At 32.4% G+C, this 24,183-nt stretch overlaps 1 long non-coding RNA gene across 1 annotated transcript in view; it reads left to right on the top strand.

Annotated features, from left to right (window-relative positions):
* The window catches only part of LOC110743297, a 42,325-nt gene extending 18,142 nt beyond the window's left edge, over nt 1-24,183 (top strand). Inside the window, exons 2-4 of the long non-coding RNA XR_002522124.2 lie at nt 19,331-19,394; nt 22,291-22,393; nt 22,924-24,183. This is a non-coding gene — a long non-coding RNA (uncharacterized LOC110743297). The remainder of the gene's footprint in view (nt 1-19,330; nt 19,395-22,290; nt 22,394-22,923) is intronic.

The following is a 24,183-nucleotide window of genomic DNA, read 5'->3' as shown; positions in this document are numbered from 1 at the left end:
CCTATTGGAAAAATAGATCTTATCATTTAGGCAACTCATCAAAAATGATTTAGTCATTAAAGATCAATTTGGTTGGATATAAATCTTAGATTCACACTTACTTTCATTGAGAGTTTTATTTTACTTTTTACATTTTTGTTTTGTATAAGGGTTCATATTATTCCTATTCTCTTCAATGCTTGGTGTTTTTCAAATTCCACATGCTTGTCTATTTACTTGGAATAAACTACCATGGCATGTTTTCATATGCATTACCCTGATTAATAGAGTTTAACTATTTCTTCATATAATTACTCTCTTTTCATGTTATTTTAGAATTTATCTTTTCATATAATTTTCTAATTGATTTTTCAGGCATTTACTTGTTTGGAGGCATTTTATATGCACACTTGGTATTTAACAATTGTTGAGACCTGTTTTCTTTTAACAGGTCATATAAAACATTAATTATGTCTAAGATACCTTTCACTGAAAAATTATCTTATTTTGATATAATGAAACATTTTTATCTTATTATTTTGTGCTTTAAAGATTAAGAATTCCATCTCCTTTTCCAGATGTTCTTTATTGTTTTGCATAGATTTTTAGGTGTATATTTTATACTTAAATCTCTAATTCATCTGAAATCTACCTTTGTAGGGGTCCAGTTTTTTTTTCATATATTGTGTAGATTTTTTAATACTGTCTGTTTATCATTTTACCATTGCATTGTGAAGACTCATTTATCAATATCTATTTCACCACATACACACATTTAAAAAAATATTACATTCCATTTGTCTATGATATGTTTTCAAAGCATACTGTAGAAAATGTTATTTAGAAAAAAAGTTGCTACTATCACACAGTATATATTTAGTAAGGAAATAAATCGATGCCCTTTCATATTGTATTCATCCTATAGCAGCACTGTCCAATAGAACTTTCTGCAACAGTGGTACATCCATATGTTGTTAATAATATAATGGACAGCACAATTGAAGATTTGTACCAGTGAGAAGTAGAAACATTTTAAAGTTCTATATTTGACTGTATGGTCATCATTTTGAACTAGTAAACTTATTTGGACTAGAAACTTTCCTGTTTTACTGCACTGTCCCATTTCCCACATCCTTCTTTCTGCTGGAAGACATATAAAATCTCATGTAGACGAATGGAACCAAATACTAAGGAGAGTTGAGAAATTTGAGAGTGCTCTTGAATATGGATTTCAAGCATTCTGGTTTTACTATCTCTGGTAAAATATCAGATCTGGATCTTTAATTTTCAAAATCAATATCTTTCAGATATGATACAACCTATGTTTTCCTTTCCATTAGATATGTGTAGGCATATTTATAAGCTTATAGCACATTGCAAAGCAAAAGGAAATGGGATATTATTTTAAATGTGTTCTAATACATTCTTTTAAATTTTAACCTGAATATTGTAAACGTATGTATCAGACCCTATTAAATTTTTAAACGAAAATCTTTTGAATCAGTGTTCTCTCCAACTCACACCCAATATTTAGTTTTATATGTATGATAATGAAGTACTTTGATTTTTAAAGTCACTGATAGTTTATGTTTGAGCTCTTAAATAAGAGTTAATAAATTCTGTTATTAGTTTCAGTTGGTTTTATCTGCTGGGTTAACTACCATAACTTTCCTTATCCAGAGTTTTTTTTAGTAGATACTCAACGACATGGAAAGAGTAGAAATATTCGATCAGCTTTAGCTGTGTTTGAATCTTTTTACATCTAATGACTTTTATTTTTCAGCCCATGGCAAGGAGTTAAAAGTGCTCATTCGGAGATGTTGGAAGGAGGAATAATCTTGCCATCCTTCTGATGCTTTATTCATCTCTACTTCTTCACTATGTTTGCAACATACAAAACTAAATGCCTTTTTCTGCATTTTCTCCTTTGGATGTGTGTGCTTGTTGGATATTGCACATCTTCTTAACTATTGGATTCAAATTGGACACTAACACTCTTATTTTCTGTTCCATATTGATTTTTACAAGCTAATTCATTTTTATCACAGCAAGCACCCAAGAAGCAGCTTCACAAAAATATTGAGATATCAGAAACATGCAATGTGCGTGATCTGATGTCAAAACTGCCAATTGCTTCCAGCTTGTTAGTTCAAGCAATGTCTGACAGATGGAAATCTCCGTGTTTCCTTTCTAGTTTTCTTGAATGTTCCAAGGTCTTTCCTAATTCAGTACTTTCATGTGTTCTTCTTTCTGGATGAAAGTCTTCCCATCTTTCTTCACATGCTGGCTTGTTCTTTTTGTCCATGTGCTCAACCTACATTTATAATGCATTTAATATACTACGGGATTCAGTTAACCAAACATTTTTAAAGATATTTGGATATTTGTTCATAAGTGAAAAGAACCTATAAGTCTTAGAAAGAGATGATAAAGCCCTTAAGTATTAGGTGAAATTCACCAAGAAGAAAATTAGCACATAGGTCTAGGAATTTTAGAGTAATTAGATTATGAGGCTTTAATTAATTTCTACTTATTAAAAAGGAACTTATTCAAGACTTCTGTTGATTTTCCTGTCATTTTTTATATTTATAGTTTTACATAAATTTATTCTTTTCAAATACATTTACAAATTTATAAGGATACAATTTATTTTAATATTATTACATTGTATTTTATAAATCTTCAATGTGTTAGAAGCTATTTTACATTTTTATTCTGAATTTTAAAAATAGATTTAGGAGGTACAAGTGTAGTTTCATTAGATTGATATATTGTATAGTGGTGAAATTTGAATTTTTAGTGTAACTAATGCCCATATAGTGTACACTATACACATTGCATAATTTCTCATTCCTCACCCCTTGCCATTGTACATTCGTATTTTCTTTCTTTTTCCTTTATTAATGTTTCCAAAGATGTATAAATCGTGTCAAGCATTTCAAAGAACCAGACTTAGCTTTTATATTTTGCTACCTTCTATTTTATTTTATAGTTCATTTATTTACTCATACAAGAATCCTCAAGAATTTTCTAAACTTGTTATCTCTCTTTCACGCTTACTATTTCAAAAGAATTAATGACATTTAGCCATTCATCACTAATATATAACTAAAAAAAATCTTCTCAAGTTAACAAATGCCCATTGTCTATATTTTTGTCTCCATTGTGTCTTCCACTTTGTGTTGAACCCACTCCAGTAAGAAGTTGGCTCCACTTAGTTTAATGAAATATAATTTGTCAATGTCAACAATGACATCCATATTACTGTATTCAAGATTAAGTTTCAGTCTTCATCTTATATATCTACATAGATAGATAGATAGATAGATAGATAGATAGATAGATAAGTAGACAGATTGTGTGTGTGTGTTTGTGTGTGTGCGTGTGTGTATGTGTGTGTAAATGATGCAGTTGCAGATTTTTGAAGCACATCTTTAACTTGGTTTCTTGAATGTCATTCTCAGTCTTCTGACAATACTGTCATTCTATCTTAGACAGTTTACTTGTTTCTTCCCATCTTCTCTACATATATTAATACTTAAATGAATGTTATCAGGTCTCATGCTAGCCATAGAATTTGTGTGGCAATAACTGCCAGTATCATTTGCTTTAAATTCAGACTCATACTCACTTGCCTATTAAATATTTCCACTTGATTAAGTAATAAACTTCTTATGTTCAACACCACCTAAGTCAAGCTCCTTTTCCAATCCTTCTGTGCAGCTTTTTCTACCTATAGACTTTATCGTCTCAAGAAATTTCTCCAGGCTTCATCCAGGTGCTAAGGACATGAAAAAAGAATATAATTTGGTCATCCAAACTGTTATAGATCTTTAATGACAAAATAATTATGACCTAAGTATTTGAATATATAAAAATATAGTTTAACAAGTTAGGTTTACTATATTTCAAAAAGCTTCACAAAAGTATTAATCTTTTAAAATGAAGATTTCTTGATTTTTTTTAAAGCCACTCTTTTCTCTTTTACAATACAAAGCAGAAAATTTTACCTAAACAAAATCATATAATGGAAATATTCAAGTATTTATGCTTTTGAAAATTATTGTGCCCACATATAGTCTTCTTTAAAGAATAATAATTTGGGCCAAGATGATACTAGGGGTTTTTCTTTTGGTAATGCCATGATAATTATATTTGCTCCAAATACGGCAATATTCAGCCTACTGTCAGATATCTATAAATGGAATTTTGTCTTTCATGTGTAAATGAGATATTAGATATCCTAAAACCAAGAAAATCTATCTGAAAACTTTATACTATATGAACTCAGGAAAACCACTGTAACTTAACAAGCTAGTAGAATCTAATTATTATAGCATAATTTTTACTTTAAAGTCATAAGCACAGTCAATAAATTAACAATGTTGACAAGACCAAACAGATGGGAATCTATAAAGTAGCTATAAATGTAATTGCTGCAGTATTCACAACTTGTGTTTCTGACTCTGTTTCTGTTAGGTAACAGGCAGTTATGGGAAATCATCAGAGCACAATGACTATGATTCTAACTGAGATGAAAAGCATTAAGATGACAACATTTCATATACTTGAATTTGTGTCAAAGTATAAAACTGGCTAGAGTCCCAACTCTAAAATCTTTAACGTCAATCAAATAATTTCATTAAAATTTTACCATATTTTAATATAAAAACGTTCATGAAGAAAACTAAATACCCAGTACCCAACATTTTTCTTCAATTCTGTGGCAGAAAAATTATAAATTTGTCCAGAATAATTTGTAACTTCTTGGTTTGCATGCTCTTGTATATTTCTGAGTGACTCTATTACAGGTTCATTTCATTCACTTCTAATGAATATAGAAAGCGATGGGATGTTACATCTGCGATTAGGTTACAAAGAACTCTGGTAGTCTTGCTCTTTTACTTTTACTTTCTCACTTGCATGGAAGCCAGTTGACTTGGGAACTTCTTTGTGGAGAGGCAAATGTGGCAAGGAATTGATATTCTCTGCTGGTACCCAGTGAAGACCTTAGTTCTGCTAACAATTCTGCTTGGAAGTGAAATTCAAGACAAAATCTCAGCCCCAGCCCCAATTTTTAAGAGACTTGGAGACAGAGCTAAGCTGTGCTCAGATTCCTTCCCCCAGGAAAATTATAACAAATATTTGTTGTTTCAGGCCAGTACGTTTTTGTGTTGTTTGCTACACAGCAATAGATAACTAGTATAAACCCCAACAGAAATAGTATTTCCATATCTGCAGTTACTACATCAATTCAAGACAAATGACTGTGATGTTTCATAGCGTTATCTTACACTAATTCATTTGCATTCTTACTATGGCACATAGTTCATGATCAATAGCACTGATACTCACTAAAAATATTATTGTTACTAAAATAAGATTACTTAAACTTGAAATAAAGGAGGACAAAGTTGTTTCTTCTATTAGGTGGTGATTTTCTTCTGAAACATAATGTTTATGCATGACATTTAAAGGGCCAAGTCAGCACATTTAACAACTGATACTAAACTTAATTCGAGAGTTCAAATGGCTGTCATCTATGTTCAAATGTTTAATGGTGGTCTTGTTCCCTAATTTGATGTGTTTAAATAATTAATTAAGATAGCATATATTATTATGTGAAAATAACAGTAGTAAATTGTAAAAATTTCAACGGAATACCAATATAAGATAATAATTATCATGTATGCAGCTCTCTTACATTTGTAATGTCTTTATATTTTAGAAGAGACACTTTTTCTTATGAATTTAACCAGTAATAGTAAAATTCACATTTTTAGATTTAGAAGGGATGTATCATCTACTTATTAGCACATCCCTCTTCAGTTTTACAAATAAGGATTTTAAGTCTAAAGGGTCATGGCTTATATGCTTCCAATTCTGTGCATGGCTTTTAACTAACCTTTTACTATCTGTCCCAGCAAGTCTCAGTCGTTGAGAACCCTATCATATTTTTGGTAGAAGAGCAAAAGGGACTGAGAAAACAATATTTGTCAAGCATTACTTAACATACATACATAAAAAGATATATACTCATGTAGCTTGGAAGTAACTTTTAAAAAAGTATTCGACAAATATTTATTGGAAAACTTATTGGAAAAAAAATGGTACACTTACTATATGCCAGACACTGTTGTAAGTACTTTACAAAATTAACTCATTTGCTTCTCGTAATATCCCTGTGACATATATACAAACATGATGCACAGTTGGTAGATGAAGACAGATACAGATAATTTGAATAATTTGTGAAAGTTTGTCCAGACAGACTTTGAGCCGGGCGGTCCGGCTCAATAATCATGACCTTGACGACTGTACTATATTCCTCATTCTTAAGGCTACTAATTTCAATGCAACTCATTTGATATTTTGAATAAACTTAAGGATCAAATACACTAAGGATTTCTTTATTATTATTCTTATTTTTAAATTTCACTTTAAGTTTCAGGATACATGTGCAGAACATGCAGGTTTGTTACATAGGCATAAGTGTGCCATGGTGGTTTGCTGCACCTATTGACCCATCTTCTAAGTTCCTTCCCTTTGCCCTCAACCCTGCAACAGGCTCTGGTGTGTGTTGTTCCCCTCCCTGTGTTCACATGTCCTCATTGTTCAACTCGCACTTTTAAGTGAGAACATACCATGTTTGGTTTTCTGTTATTGTGTTAGTTTGCTGAGAATCATGGCTTCCAGCTTCATTCATGTCCCTGCAAAGGACATGTTCTTATTCATTTTTATGGCTGCATATTATTACATGTTATATATGTATCACATTTCATTTATCCATTCCATCATTGACGGGCATTTGGGTCGGTTCCATGACTTTGCTATTGTAAATAATGCTGCAATAAACATACATGGGCACGTATCTTTATAGTAGAATGATTTATACTCTTTTGGGTATATGTCCTGTAATGGGATTGCTGGATAAAATGGTATTTCTGATTCTAGATCCTTGAGGAAATCTAGATCCTTGAGGAATCCTGTCTTCCACAATGGTCAAACTAATTTACATTTCCACCAAGAGTATAAATGTGTTTCTATTTCTCCACAGCCTCACCAGCATCTATTATTTCTTGACTTTTTAATAATCACCGTTCCAACTGGCATGAGATGGTATCTCACTGTGGTTTTGATTTGCATTTCTCCAGTGATCAGTGATGTTGAACTTTTTCTCATGTTTGTTGGCAGCATAAATGTCTTCTTTTGAGAAGCAGTTTGTCCATATCCTTTGCCCACTTTTTGATAGGGTTGTTTAGTTTTGCTTGTAAATTTGTTTAAGTTCTTTGTAAATTTTGGATACTAGACCTTTGTCAAATGGGTAGATTGCAAAATTTTTCTCCCATTCTGTAAGTTGCCTCTTCACTCTGATGATAGTTTCTTTTGCTGTGCAGAAGCCCTTTAGTTTAATTAAATCCCATTTGTTAATTTTGGCCTGTTTTGCAATTGCAATTGCTTTTTGGCATTTTCATGTGAAGTCTTTGTCCATGACTATGTCCTGAATGGTATTTTTATTTTTTTACTATATTGTATTATGTGCTCTGGTTATAATCCGGCAACTCAGAATTTCAATTTTCTGAATATAGGCTTAAAATACCTTACTTTTTATGTTTATATGCCTTTTGTTAAAATTCATAAAACCTTAAAATATCAACAATAAAAAATAAAAATGCACTTTACAAACACAATTTAGAAAACTGGGTTAAATTGTTTTGTGTTTTAATCTTTCTGGGCCTCTGATTAAACGATATGATTTGAGGTTTTTTTCCTCCAAGTATTAGGGAACAATTAACCCCAATGTAAAGCAGTCATTGTGAATGTACATGGGAAAAAATTATTCAATATTTATCCTAGATAAATACAATGTTCTACTTGGTATGTATAACATATTTTTAATGTTATTTGATGCTCACATTTGTTATGGTAGTGATCATAGATTTAAGTAATTTTCTTTTAACTGTGTAAAACCGAGACCTTTGTCCTTTAAGATGTTAGTGCTAAATTAAAAAATATATATATATATATTTGAATGGCTAACGAAGGAATGTTTTCAGTGAAATCTGGGTTCTTCTCAGACTGACATATTTCACAGAGAATAGAGCAGCTAGTGAAAGTCTAATGTGAACACATGGCATTTAATTTCTATCAAAGTTTTAATAGGCTGAGTAAAATGTGGCTATCCGTAAAATAATAAAATACAAGTGGAAATGCATGACAATAGTGCCCTACTGGGACTCACACAGCAGCAGTGGAAGGGGATGTTCCAAGAGCATCTGTCTCTTTGGCAGAATTCAAAGGCAGCTGCTCTGGTTACTTTCGTAATGCTCATGAGATTTCCATTTGATTATAGAAGCAATGCCTGCTCTCTGTTGCAGGTCTGGAGTCATCTGCATTTGCCTTACCTGTGATGCTGAGTTATTTGTTTAATTGCTTTTGATGAGAGAAAATAAATGCTTCTTGAGAAAAAGCTTTGAAAAGGTTTAGCAAGCTATTATAATTTAAATCCAGCTTTGCCTGCATATATCCTTTTTCAAATCTCATTCTTATTTGTATTCCCAGTGTGATGGATGACAGTAGTTGTAAGCCTATAATATCACTGTTCTTATCATGCCATGGTCTCCTGTAAATGCTGTTCTGTTTTTTTTTGTTGTTGTTGTTGTTGTTGTTATTGTTGTTGTTGTTGTTGTTGTTTTGAGGTGACTTATTATCTCTCTCTTTGCTGCCCAATTATTTTCTTGTAAGGGACCGATAAGGTAAATATGTACCTGCTATTTTTCTTTCCATGAGTATTTGTTCCTTTTTACAAATACTTAGAAACTTGGAACTTTCTTATCCTACCAGTATGAAATAATTGCCATTATGCTTACCTCTAAATGTGAGATTGTAAGAATCTGTTTACATGCACCTTAAATATTTGTACAAGTCAACTGTACACAAATTATGGAGCCTGTAAATCTGGCTGGGATTGCTATTTTGTCATTTTTTAGCTGATGTGTTGGGCAATATACTTATCATTTCAAAGTCTCACTTTCTTCCTCTGTAAAATATTGAGATAAGATAACACATATTTTGAGAAGGTGTAATGCACAGATACACATTAAGTTTCTACAGAAAGAAAATATGTGTATCGATCGGCTGACATTAGCTATATCCTTGGGGACATTAAAGAAATACAACTAACTACGACGTGATGAAAGCCTCATTTAAATGGTTTATTTTTTAAAGCACATTTCCTATCAATATATCTCAATCCAGTTATCTAAAATAAGTGAATTTTGGAAATATAATCTCTTGAAATATGTGTTTTGTCTTGGATTCACAGTTGTTATGTGACAAAAGGGAAAAATACAGGACAGAATATAATTTATAAATAAAAGTCAATACAACTAGTCAGGATTATAAACAGAACATTATTAAAGAGAGAGATCAGAAAGTTAGTTATGGAAATTGAAAGAGCAGGAAGACACATGGGTACAGAGGTTAAGTGGAAATTATGCAGCCAAAATTTAAAAGAAACACACAAGAGATGTTTGAAAATGAAAGGTTGTTATGGCAATTCAAAGTGCCAAGAAGAGTACAATCAGTGAACTCATTATATTATGTAAATTAAAGCATAAAGCATTTAAAAAGCTTCTAAAACTAGTTTACTTTCAAAGAATGTAAGAGGTGGTTACTGGAGGATTATATGAAATGACATGATAAATGCATAAAATATTCAGAGTTATCACATTCTTGAAATTAGCAGCTGTGTTGAGTATTTTTTATTTGTTCTTCCAGATCCATTTCTTAGCCTCGTTTTCCCTACTCTGTGTCCTAGGAAGGCAAACCTCCCTCGATTGAATAATTAAATTTCCCTTGCCCACTTCCCATTGGGTCTAGAGTATATTAGATCATGGGGAGACAGTGAGGAGAGAACATGCTCTTTCCCCAGCTCCTCTCACGCCATGCTAGGAGTGGTAGGGGTTTTTTGTTTGTTTGTTTTTTGTTTTCCTTGACTTCACTCCTCATCTTCTGTGGAGCCACAATATTTTGAGCACTTACATACAAAATCAGAGAAAGTATTCATCCTCGACTTGTCTCTCCTCCTTAACTTTCTCAACACTAGTAAACTACTGCAATTCCCCAACCCTCTGAATCCTACCACCCACCCATAAGCTGTCTACTCTCCTTTCTTTCTCCCACTTCACCCAGGCTTGCTACAGTCATGATTTTTATCACATTCTTTTCTTCCCTAGATTAATAATTCAGACTTTTGATTCCTCTCCATACTCTAAGTTTGTGTCTGACCCACATGTTCTCCATATAGTGACCTGCTTTTGTTTTTTGTTTTGCATTTGTTTTGAAGGTAAAAGGAACTTTTATTGTATTTTAATATCTCCATTTTTAAAAAACAACTCTGATATTTGCAGAAAAATGGTCAAAACTTGTTCTTAAACTAGTTTCTGGTGATTTGATTCTCATCTCACGAGAAATACTGCAGAATACATTCAGAGGCTATTTCTAGTGGGATGGCATGGTGGGAAAAGTATTTGAGCATTTGAGGCAGTCGGTCTTACCTTTCTGATTCAACTAGGACAGTTTCATTTTTATCTTCTTTATACATGATTTGTATTGAAGAAAATATGTGAAAATGTTGGGAAACCATCATTGTGTTATTTTTCCTAACAAAGATTCTCTTTATTGCAAATTTAATATAATCATGCTTACTACATAATATCCCAATAGACAAATGCGTAAAACATGTGCCTTGCCACCACAATCTAACATTACTCTCGAAATTATTTTGGTTTACTCTTTTGCTAGTGCTAGGCTTGTTGTCTTTTCTCTGATAAGCAAGTTGAAAAGACCCAAATACTAGTCAACTTCTCCATCAAATTGCACAATTAAAAGTAATATAAGTGTTATTGATTTACTAAATGTATTCTTAATAGACGATACGAACATATAATTTTCAAATTACAGAAGGTAATTTGAAGCTACAGAAGGAATTGGTTTTGTGACTAAAACTCTACAGGTAGTCCAAGAGAGCTAATTTTAATGCCTCCTTTTTGATTATAGAATCAGAAATGTATATGTTTGTTGGTTTGTATATTGAAATTTGGGGTAAGGAAAGTTCCAGGCTAGAAACACTAGTTATAGATACTACTAATTGGTTGGAATTTTAGATTTTTGCATACTTTAGCCTTTTGATTCCTGTGTGCTCTCCCTGCTCATGTTAGAAAGCAGACAGCACTAATACTTGCAATTTTGTCCCCCAAACTAGTAGCTTTTTACTTTTTTAACTACTGTATTCCTTCATGTTGAGTCCAAGGAAGCCAGCTGCACTACCACTTCAGACAGTCACAATCAAATCAATTAAAGACAGCACTCAATTTGAAATCTGTTTGCCATCTTATTTCAACTTTAACATTTTTGAGTAAATATTTGTCCTGTCACTTGAACTACATATATTCTGAGTCACCTTCTGCTAATAATAGCTAAGGTCAAGAAGAATTTTCTCAGTTGTAATATCTGCATGCCCACCTGGCCTTCAATCTTGCCATCTTTTATGAGGACAGAAAAGCTAGAGAAAAAGAAAGATTCCAAAAGATATCCATCCTCTGTGGCCTGTGTTATTTCCAAGATATGTGCCTCTCAATCAGCACCGGAGTGAATGTACCTTGTTTCTATGGCAACCAACTGCTTTTGGTTAAGTTATTTCTACTATTTCTAATTTACATTAGAAACTCCATGTTAGTAATTCCTAAATTAAACCTCTGTATTTAGTATCTTCCTAGTCTGAGTCCTCTTATTTCTAAATTTTTTGCTTTCTGCTTTTAAGCAATTTTAAATACAATTTTATTTAATAACTCGAGAAAATTTTAAACAAACAGAAAATTTTTCTGGATCTCTTTTTGTCTTCAGAAAAATAAAATAATTAAATAATTAAAAACAAAATTCCAGTAAAAGGCCAAATAAACTGTACAATAGTACAAATATAGTTGATAAATGGATTGAAAAATTAATATAAAGTCAATGTTTTACTGGAAATAAAGTTGTTCAAAATGTGCTTTTTATTTGCTTTCCTTAAGCAATTCCATTAGTTCCTACCCTATTTTAGCGTCAAATACCAACTGCCTATTAAGTGATGTAACTAGATTTCTTGGTTACTTACTTGTTGGTTAGTGACTGAAGTTTTCAGATATCAGTTTGAAAATTTCTTATTCTTTTTGGGAAACACAAGTGTTAGCCAAGTAAAAATTTGTGGTGAATATTAAATTGTATCTAATATGAATATATAATAATATTAATAATCTATATATTTTAAAATATAGGCAAATCATGCATATGAACTGCTTTTTACTCAAATCATTGATGAAAAGAAAGGAAAATATAGCAATCAATGAGATTATTAAATTTAGTCATTACAGGTTCTTAATTTATCTTGGGTATATCCTCAGAAGAGGAATTGCTGGATCATATGGTAATTATATTTTAAATTTCTATAGGAGCCTCCATACTGTTTTGAACAATGGCTTTGCCTACTTATAGTTCTACCAAGAGCGTACAAAAGTTCCCTTTTCTCCACACCCTGCAAAAATGAAATTACCTACGAAAGATATTTGAACGCTCATGCTCACTGAGACACTATTCACAATAGCCAAGATACGGAAATAACTGAAGTGTCCATTGACAGACAAATAGATAAAGAAATTGTGATATATTATATATGTATATATGTAATCTAATATATAATGAAATATTATTCAGCCTTTAAAAAAGAGATCTTGCCATTTGCCACAACATGAATGAACCTAACGTCATTATACCAAGTGAAATAACCAAAGAAATAAAAATACTGCATGATCTCATTATATTCATTATATATGGAATCTAAAAAAAAAAGAAAGAAAGAAAGAAAAGAGAAAATCAACCGCTCAAAAGAAAATTAAACAATGGTTACCAGGAGTGGAGGGTGAAAGGAGGAGAAAAACGGGAGGATGTCAGTCAAAAGATACAAAGTAGCAGATATGTAGAATAAAAAAGTCTAGAGATTTAATCTGCAGTTAATAATATTGAATTGTATTCAAGATTTTTGCTAAAAGAGTGTATTTCACATGCTTTGCCACACACACACACACACACACACGCAAGTGTAACTGTATGAGATGATAGTATATAATTTTGCTTGACTATTGTAACCACTTTGCTACCTATATCAAAACAAGTTGCATTCCCTTAATATATGCAATAAAATGTAAAACATTAATTCCTTCCTGGAATCTTTGTTTTACTAATCTCAGAAATAACAGATTTGAAATTATCAGCAATCTCCCTCTATCTCCATTTTATTTTTGTTACCATAAATAATCATAATTTTTAATATCATGACTTTTTAACTCAATGTTTAGGAATCAAAATGTCCAATTGCAGACCCGGCATCGTGGCTCACACTTGTAATAACAGTGCTTTGGGGGACCAAGGTGGGAGGAGGGCTGAGGCCAGCAGTGTTCCAGACCAGCCTGGACAATATAGTAAGACCCCATCTGTACTTTTTTTTTTTTTTTTTTTTTTTTAACTTGCCAGGTATGGTGGCACAAACCTGTAGTTCTACTACTAGGTAGGCTGAAGCAGAATGATCCCTTGAGCCCCTTAGTTTGCAGCTGCAGTATCACACCACTGCACTCTGGTCTGTATAACAGTGCAAGACCCTGTTTTTAAAAATAATAAATAAAAACACAAATAAATAAAAATGCCCAATTTCATTTGAATGTTTACTTAAAAAATTAAGCAAATGTGTATTTTAACTAACAAGACAAGAGTTGGAGTGCAACTGATTTATGCAAGTGCAGGATCAGATCCTTCATTTAAAATTTGATATTTTTATCATCATGGAATTATTTTGCATTAAAATTGATTTTTAGTACTATTGAGTTAAAATAATTATCCTGAATATTGAGCTTTTATACACCCTGAATTCTTTCCCTCTTCAGTGCTAACTCATATTACTCTATCACAGTGCTATTTATTAACAAGATTCCTTGACAAATTTGATGTACTCACTTTATATTATTTTAGAGTTTGCAGCTAAAATTGAAGAGGATTTATGATTCCATGAAAATACATTTTAAAGACAATTTTTCATTCTGGTCAGCATCAAATTTTTCATAACAACCTATTATGGCTTTTCTTCTGATGACCTCCAGAGTAAACAAATAAGAAAATAAATTGTTCTTCATGAGTATTCTAAATATGTAAATGGAAATTATTTCTATCTGATGCATTTTTCTTAAAGAGAAACCTCATTTAGTTGCATAGAAGTTGCATTTTGGTCTAGGATGTACTTTTCAAAATTAACAAAAATCTAAATATCAAGTCAATTTTATATTATAATGCCACAGATGTTTATAAGAGAAATATTGCTTTAAAATTATTGCCTGTAATTAAACCTAATATTTTCTAGTGTGTTCTTTGTTTTAAAAGGATACTACCCTATTTTGCTGCATATTTGACCAGCCTTCCCATAAGTGAGGCAACAAAAATAAAGCAATGAGAGTTTAATACATAATAAATTATGTAATGGGTTGGTCTGTCCTGCTGGGGTGATGGCGAGAGAAAAGAAAAGCAAAAAAGTTTACTATAAATAAATATTTATCTCTTGGATTTGAAGGTTTATATTAGTGGTTAGAAATACATAATTACTAAAAGATCATGCAAAATATGCCTATTAGTTTTTACAAGTCTGAATATTAGGTGATTTAATTTTAATATTATTTCATACCATATATTGCTCAGGTTTGCTGAGTAATTCCTATGTACATTGGTATATTTGTAGCATTTTTAATCCTTGAATATATGTATTCAAATATTTTACATTTATAGCTGGAAGGATTCCATGGGCAAAGTCAATGAGAGGAAAACAATTATGTCAAATAAAGGATGATTGAATTCTGTTTCTTTGAGGTAATGTTTGGTGTACTTGATTCAATCATAGGAAATCATTTAATACTTAAGTGAGCCATACTAGTGAAAGTATTTTTCTTTAGCATCTGGCTTTAATAGCTCTTATACGAAATTATGTGTTCATGTGCTTTACTTCAACGTTAATATAAATGAAGGGAATTCACTTGGCGTGAATATACTTCACAGCATGCTATGCTACAGGAAATAATGCCAAATACACAAGTAGAATTAGTAACTAAAATTAGGCATATAATAATTATCACAGCATGAATAAGTATCTCTACCTTCTTATTGACAACTATCATTGAAGATGGTACTGAGAATATGTAAGAAAAGGGTATTTTGTGATTCAAGACGAATGTAGTTTTGCTGAGAACCTCAATAACAAACTGTACTTTTTGGTTTCTGTGTGTATGTGTCTGTATGTTTATGTTGGTTTTCACAGGAGACAGAAGTGAAAGCAGTGACCTGACTATACTAATATCTGATGCCACTAAGGACCAACCCCTTATGCACAATAAATATTGCATTTCAAAAATGTCATTACTACATACTAACCTACTAAGTAGCAACTGCTACTCCAACTACTGGCATTTATAAGCCAAATTAATGCCTCAGCAGAACGATCAATTACTAAAGAATTAGAAATTTTGGTATTCCTAATAACAGTCAAATCCAGCATGTTTAATAGCCTAACTCCACAATTGTCTTCCATCATCATCTCTTTGACACTGCCTTGAAAAAAGCCACAGCACATAGGTATCATGTGATATATGATTTTATATACATACACACAGACACACATATGTAATATAATATAAATATAAAATATAATATATAATGAACAAGTCTAGAGATATAATCTACAGTTAGTAATACTGTATTATATTCAAGACATATAAGTATATATAACATATATACATCCTACATATATTATATATTATATAAAATTCTATAGTTTAAAAAAAGAAGTCTAGAAGCAAGACTAAGTATTTGTAGAAATATGATAAGTTAGGCATTTTTATAATATATAACACTTATATTGTTAACAAGTATCAAAAGTATAGCCCTGCATCATTTTAGGTAGTACAAAACTATGCCTGATTGACTGAAAATATGGATTTAAAAAATAAACTACATAACTACTAATAGAATAAACATGTAGTTGAAATATATGCAGTCTTAGAGAAGAGAATGATTCAAGAAGTAGAAAACAAATAAGAAACTGATATATTTTAAAGAGAAAAATTTAAATACTACTACAAGTTAATAAATACATTTAAATAATTAAAATTTGAATGACAATGATTTGAAAAATTCAAAATATAACCTAAATAATTAATACTTAGGATGCATAATTAGTTTAATACCAATATAAAAACAAGAACTTCACAAAATGAAAAGCACAAAATGTTCAATAAAGATAAATCTCAATATGAATCAAATGTACAGTTGAAACAGTAACAGAGCATTTACCTTATTAGCAAAGATTTAATGGGAACAAACGCAAGCAGGTAGGTAAAAATAGTGAAATTGAATTCCTTGCAATTATTGGTGAAAATTTAAATTCAGTAATAATTGTCAACAGATTTCACATATATACATATTCAATTTCATCTAAAGATTGCTGTTCTAGAAATGGATCTTGTTAGAAATACTGTTTAAATATATAGCTAAAATAAGCTTAACTAAATTTTATTTTACTATTAACAGGCCGGGGGCGGTGGCTCACGCCTGTAATCTCAGCAGTTTGGGAGGCCTAGGCGGGTGGATTACGAGGTCAGGAAATCGAGACCATCCTGGCCAACACGGTGAAACCCAGTCTCTACTAAAAATTACAAAAAATTAACCCAGAGCGGTGGCGGGCGCCTGTAGTCCCAGCTACTCGGAAGGCTGAGACAGGAGAATGGCGCGAACCCGGGAGGCGGAGCTTGCAGTGAGCCGAGATCACGCCACTGCACTCCAGCCTAGGGAACAGAGACTACTTATCAAAAAAAAAAAAAAAAAAAAAATTAAGAGATGGACATAAATGTAAAGGATTAATGGTCAAATCATTTGGATGAATACCTAATAGTATGTAGTTCTTAAAAGGTGGACAGCTATTATAAGACATAGAAGGGTGTATAGTGAGCAGCCATGAATAATGAACATGTTTTCTATTATGAAGAGAATAGTAATGTAAATTAAAACTAGTATAGTGATTTTTACTTTGAAAAATAATGTCCACTTTCATCTACATCACATGTATTATGAATGGTCTTCATGACATGATGCCATAGCACACATACAATAGTGTCCATTTATATATCTACCATGAAAAAATCAGTTATCATGAACAATATTCATCTTTATGGTAACACAGAATAAAAATCAAATGAGGTAATCTATAAAGATTAAAACATGAATGGCTACATATTTCATAAAAAGCTAAATTGTACTTTGCTGAAAATGCCGCTTAGGTAATAATAGACTTCTGGTTGATGCATTTATTAGTATTTTTATGGTTTCATAATAAATCATGGTGCAAGAATTTCAAATTCTTACAAAGTAATGTGATGGAACAAATTACTGGAAAATAAAACTAATAGAAGCATGATAACAAAACAAAGAAATATCTTGCTTTTTTTGAATTTTGGTGCAAAATATAGCTTGAGTTGCTTTCTGAACTCTTAACCCATAAGGTGTGTGATTACTATAATCAGTAGTGCTTACAGAGATTCATGAGCTCAGCAAGGAGAGAAATAGATTTTGAACAATGGGTGCACAAAATGAATGCTTCACGAAGAATCCATGCCTTGTAAAACATTGGCTGCTTCCTGCCCTATCTCCAACCTTGAAAAAGTCAAAGCAGGTGCTGTTAATCTTCTGCCAAATCCTACTCTCCTTCCTCTGGCTCTTGCTGGTTGAAATGAGAGAACATGGAGAGTAGAGACAGTCTCCATGGATCAAGGGCTATGCGGTGTTAAGAAATAGAATGAAAACAAAGGCATACCAGTGCCCAATACTCTGCTTTGCTAGTAGCATGTAGTGAATGTAATGGTCCATTAGCTGCCAAATAAAATTATTCCCAAATGGAGCTATGTGTCATTTATATGGGAAATTATGTAATAAAATAAATACTCAAGCAATAAGAGTAATAAGTTGGAGAATTACACGTTCAAACCCTATCAAAGGAGAGATAAAATAGGAACATAAAACAAGTGAGAAAAAATCAGTACAAAATATTTATTTGTTACTAATGGTTTAGGATATTCTGATCACTTTTAGCTACATATTATGCTTGTACCTTTACAGAGATAGAACTAATCATAACAAATATTATGACTTTTTTACATTGTGGATTTACTATACAATCATCTTTAGAATATTATGAACCATTACATTCAAATAAATGATTCATGAACATTCAAAGTAAATATCAGAATTAGCACTCTGAAGAGTGGCTATATTCCCAGATGTGACAATATATCTTCTGTGATGTAGTCAAATAAGGAGAAATAATTTTGCTCACATATCTCCATGCCTGATTTTCTGGCATGCAGAACCTTGAGAAATTCAAAATCTAAGTCATACAGACTTGACTGGATTCCTTGTTAAAACCTCCTGGAGTTTTCTTTTACTTAGAAATTATTAGCTTATGATCATTTCGGGTGCAGGACAAGACTTCTCTTAACCATATTCTATTGGTCTACCATAAAAATATTATCACAAATATTTCAAGACAATTAGTGGAGAAAACTATGAAAGTGCAATCAGTCTCTGTATGCTTTTATTAATAAAGTGAAACCCAACTTTGGTAGAAAATCAAAATGTGCTTTGCTGCTTGGGATATTTTTACAGATTTAGTGAAAGTACATAGTAACATTTTGTTTTGTAAGTGAAAAGTTTTCATCTGGAATACATTAAAGAATAGTCCAGAAACTGAACCATTACCATTTACTTTTAGTAATTTACTTTGTAAATATAGAGATTCAAGGATTTCCACTAAAGAAAGAGAAAAAAAAATAGTGGAAATAATACGATCAAATTTATTTAGAAAGTAAAAGAACAGATATATGGAAAAAAAGAACTGCTATATAAATGTGAGTGAGAATATTGAAACAATACTACTATACTAAATGTGTGGTGTACCAAACCCTCTTATAAACAATGCAAAACTCAAAGAGGAATAAAATCTGATTCATTTTGTCAAAGATCAAACCTAGAGTTAAATCTATATATTTTCCACAAAACTCTATCTAACTGGGAAATATGTACATACATATGTAAGTTATAAGATGAAAACCACACCATCTCTATTTTTGAATAGAAGAACCTAGAAACATCACTTTTATGTCTATTTTCAAAGAAGCTCAATAATGTACAGAAGAAGTATCCTTCAGCATTGCCTTTCTTCTTTTTGCAGTCTTCTGGCATCTACTGAAATCAACAAAAGCTTCAATGGCAGAAGAACATCAGCAGATAAGCAGGTGACCTGAGAGGGACTGACATGAATAGAATAAATATTGCACAATGGGAATGGGAATTGCTGTCCTGGTGACAGGCTAGACAAATTGGAGGAGGTTTTGATGCATATTAGTACAAGATAGCTTTAAGTTGTATGTTGATTTTATGTTCTCATTAAGAGAGTGAGGGGACTAGATAGACATGTAATAGATTTGATTTGGGTAGACCTTAGTTCTAAATGCAATGCCGCATCACTGTATATTTATTATCATTTTATTTCCATTCTGAATTTCTAAACATATTGAATTTTTTATTATCCAGACCAGTGAATGGTAGGATTGACATAGAAGCAGCAAATTGAAGAAATGCAAACTTTCTTATATTTAGCTTTAGTGTGTATGATTTTGTTTCAGCCCTAGCGAAACATTTCTTAATTGTATATAGTTCAGGAAACATTCAGATTATTTGATATTCACTGAAAATACATAAATCACCATTAGTAGACAAGAAGTCTCTTGAGAGACCGGTGAAGTCAGTTGTTAATATGTTTATGGTATTTTCTATATTGATTTTTAGGGCAGAATACAGAGCATTCCCTTTTACCACTAATATCACCGCATACCCTGTTTGTATGTCAGGTGCAAAAATATTAATCACATCAACAATATTTTTTAAATTATACATTTAAAAAAGTCAAATCCTATACTGGCTTCTGTACCTGCCCAACCTAAACTCCCAGCAGAAAGTACATTGAACATGCTTAATGTGAAAGTCCAGTCTGAATTGTTCTGAAATCTGAAATATTTTGAGCATAGGCATGATACCTCAAATGGAAAGTTTCACACTTGACCTCTTGTGATGGGCTGTAGTCAAAGTCCAGTCAAAACTTGGTTTCGTGCATAAAATTATTAAAATATTGTATAAAATTTCCTTCAGATTGTGAGTATTTTTGCATTTAGACATGTGTGGCATCCCCAAGAAATATAACTTTATATATATTAAAATATTCCAAAATATGAAAACAATCCAAAATCCCAATCAATCTTGTACTAAACTTTTCAGATTATAGATAGTCAACTTGTAACTTAATAAATTAAGTTACATCAATAACACAGGCTAGTATGAAGTTATCAAAAATTGTAAGTATGAGATAAATTATATGTGTGGAATAATGAGAAATACCTATTACCCTAAAGCATAAACTGAATAATAAAACGTTAATATTCAAATATAGCTGCAACTATATAAAGATCTCTGTGGTATATATGAACAGGAATGAAAAGGAACTTAATAAACAAAATAAAGCTAAACCAATTAGCCAGCGTAGTGACGGGAGCCTGGAATCCCAGCTACTCGGGAGGCTGAGGCAGGAGAAATGCTTGAACCCGGGAGGTGGAGGTTGCAGTGAGCAGAGATTGCACCATTGCACTCCATCCTGGGTGACAGAGTGAGACTCTGTCTCAAAATAATAATAATAATAAAAGCTAAACCCCAGAATTATAGTTAACATATCAGCTTTTCATTAAATGTTTAACCCCCTTTGTGATTTTTTTAATATTCATAATAATGTCTTACACATTAAATTTCAACAATAGTAAACATTTACCCAGATATGAATGAACTAATATGTGTCCTCATATCCACAAACTTTTATGTTACATAACTTCAAAATATATTTAATTACACTTAAATTATATAAGTACAGAAAACAATATAATTGAGTAAAATCATAATTCAATTTTGATCAAAAGAAACATAAAGGTAATATGACTGATGCAAATCTTATTCATTGACTATTCCTGTGTTTGATACAATATTCTAAAAGGGAGATTTGTTGGTTAAGTACAATCTCTTGGGTCTTTCTGAAATGAGTCAGAAGGTGAAGAGATATTTTTCTTTTGTGGCTATAATGCATAACTAAAGATTAATTTATTCATTCTTTCATTCCTTTTATTTCTCTGTCCATTAATCCATTTATTATTCAATCTTTCATTCAGTCAACAGATATGTGTGCATGAGAATTACATACAAGGGCAGGCAGATTATCATATAAACAAACATTACTGGCATTTATTTAATCTATAAAACCAGTGAGGTTCAAAAAAAAAAAAAAACCCCAAAAACTACCACATAACTACATTGCATTCTAAATAACATTATATTTGAAAATATCAGGGGAACTCTTTATTTAAATGTGTCCTGAGGAAAAGCATATTTAGAAATGTAAATAAAAATTTCTTAATTTATCAACATAACATTCATATGTCATTTTTTAAAAAAATAAAAGGCATACTTGTTTTTTATTGTAAAAAGTGCCAGGAAAGGGGGCAACATACTGTAGAAATGTTTTACCTGTAGGGGGTATATTATCACTAGCTTAGAGGTTTAACACCAACTTGCTTCTTACAGTTCTGTAGGTCAGAAGTCTCACAGGGTTCTCACTGGGCTAAAGTCAGAGTCAGAGGCTGGCATTCCTTTCTAAAGTTATCAAGTGAGACTCCATTTCCTTGATTTTTAGATTCTAGATGGGGCTACATTCACCGGCCAGTGTCCCTTTACTCTATCTTGAAAGCTAGCAATGTTGCCTCCCTCTGACCTTTTTCCCATCTCATACTTCCCTCTGACTACAGTTTGGAAAGGTTCTCTGCTTTTAATAATCCATGTGATTAAAGGTGGCCCACATAGATAATCCAGGCTGTGATCCTTTTCTCAAGGTCAGTAAACTTAATCAGATCTTCAAGTCCTTTTTCCCACCTAAGGTAATATATTTACAGCTTCCAAGGATTAGGGTGTAGACCTCTTTGAGGGAAGGAATATTCTGCCTTCCACAGGAGACAATACTGAAGAATTGGAATGATGGCTCGTTGTTTGCAAAAATAGTAATGTTCATCTTGATTTGAAAATGTTCCTGACCACCAGAGAAGAGGCTCAAGGAGGAATAGAAGACTTCTTTTCACTCATGAAACTGGCTAATAGAGTCTACTGTATTTTAACAAACATCTGTTTTTCCATAAGCTTTCAGGTATAGTAGCCGTCAATTCCTACTTGTTTATTTTCAAAATGATCCTCTATCTCATGAGTGTGGTTATGAATATAAATGAACTTTATCTGTAGAAGTTAACATTTTATTAAATTAATGTCTGTCTGAGGAAAAATCTTTCCTTCAAAATCTGGTAAAATAGAAGTTACTTCTTTATATTGAAAGATTTAATTTTAAAAAGTAATAAGTATTCCTTAATTTTAAAAGGTACTGAATTCTCTGTCGGGATTGGAAAAGGCACTGACAATTATTACCCTCTACAGATCCTTTCAGAAGTGCTGTGTGTGATATATTCCCGCAGCCCCTCTTATCTGTTTCATAAGGAGTGTATGCCACAACTTTGGTCTGCCACGTTTGGATGTGCAAATTACATATTACCTCCCTTCCCAGGGATTCCATTTATACAGACTTTATAAATTCACTTATTTATTTGCCATAATATTGGACGAATTAGCAAAAAAGGATTTGGAGCGATAACACACTACAACAATTTTTTTTTTTTTCCCCCACAGAGAAAAGGAAGACTCTTCTAGATTTTGTCCAAATTCAAAAGTAGAAGACGATATGATTTCATAGTCTAGGAGTGGTATCAGTAAACAAATATGCTGGTATCTAAAGAGGCACAGTAAAAATAAATGGTTTAGACAACTCTTCTGAAACCAGTGATGTTTCAACTAATTGTTTACCATAGATCGGTTTGTTTTTCTTCCAGGCTTCTCTCTTTTCCATTTACGGGAATTGTCATCCCGGACTCTTTGGCACTTCTTCTTTCTCCACTCCACCAATGAGGAAAAAATACTGCTGTGTTTTTGGACGGGGTCAATCGATTAAAAATCCTGAATCCTCTTCACTGTGACTAGGAACACATGAGAAAGAAAGGAAAGCAGAGACACAGGAAGGGAGAAAGAGAGGGAATACAACCTTTCTATTTGGTTGGATTTTACATTGTCTGATTTGAGGGTGTTGGAAGGAATGAGGAGAGAGAAAGTAAGCCCATTTTAGTTCTTGGAGAACCTGTGACTTTCAACCTAGTATTATGGTTAATATTAAGTGTCAACTTGATTGGGTTGAAGGATGCAAAGTATTGTTTCTGGGTGTGTATGTGAGGGTGTTGCCAAAGGAGATTTACATTTGAGTCAGGGGACTGTGAGAGGCAAACACAGCCTTAATCTGGGTGGGCACCATCGCCTCAGCTGCAGCACAGCAAAAGCAGGCAGAAGAGGGTGGAATGAGATGACTCGCTGAGTCTTGCGGCCTCCATCTTTCTCTGTGCTGAATGCTTCCTGCCCTCCAACATCAGACCCCAGATCTTTGGCCTTTGGACTTGTGGACTTACACCAGTGGCTTGCCTAGGGCTATTGGTCCTTCAGCTACAGACTGAAGGCTGCACTGTCAATTTCTCTACTTTTGAGATTTTGGGGCAGGGACTGATCCTCTACTGGCTTCCTTGCTCCTCAACTTGAAGACGGCCTATTGTGGGACTTTACCTTGTGACCACGTGAGTCAGTTATTTTTAATAAACTCCCTTTCATATATACACATATCCTATGAGTTCTGTTCCGCTAGACAACCCAGACTAAATCACCTAGCTTTTATATGTAATCACAGAATCACCGTAATTTCTCCTAATTTAGCTCTTGCTTTTGGCTACTGGCTGAGAATACCCTTAGATTTTCCATTAACCACTTCTCTCTCTAAATGTTCAACCAGCCTGGGCGCGGTGGCTCACGCCTGTAATTCCAGCACTGAGGGAGAGGGATGCGGGTGGATCA

Source organism: Papio anubis, chromosome 3, assembly GCF_008728515.1.
Source record: "Papio anubis isolate 15944 chromosome 3, Panubis1.0, whole genome shotgun sequence".
Lineage (NCBI taxonomy): Eukaryota > Metazoa > Chordata > Mammalia > Primates > Cercopithecidae > Papio > Papio anubis.
The sequence above is the reverse complement of the archived record's forward strand: the minus strand, read 5'-3'. Positions and strand labels throughout refer to the sequence as shown.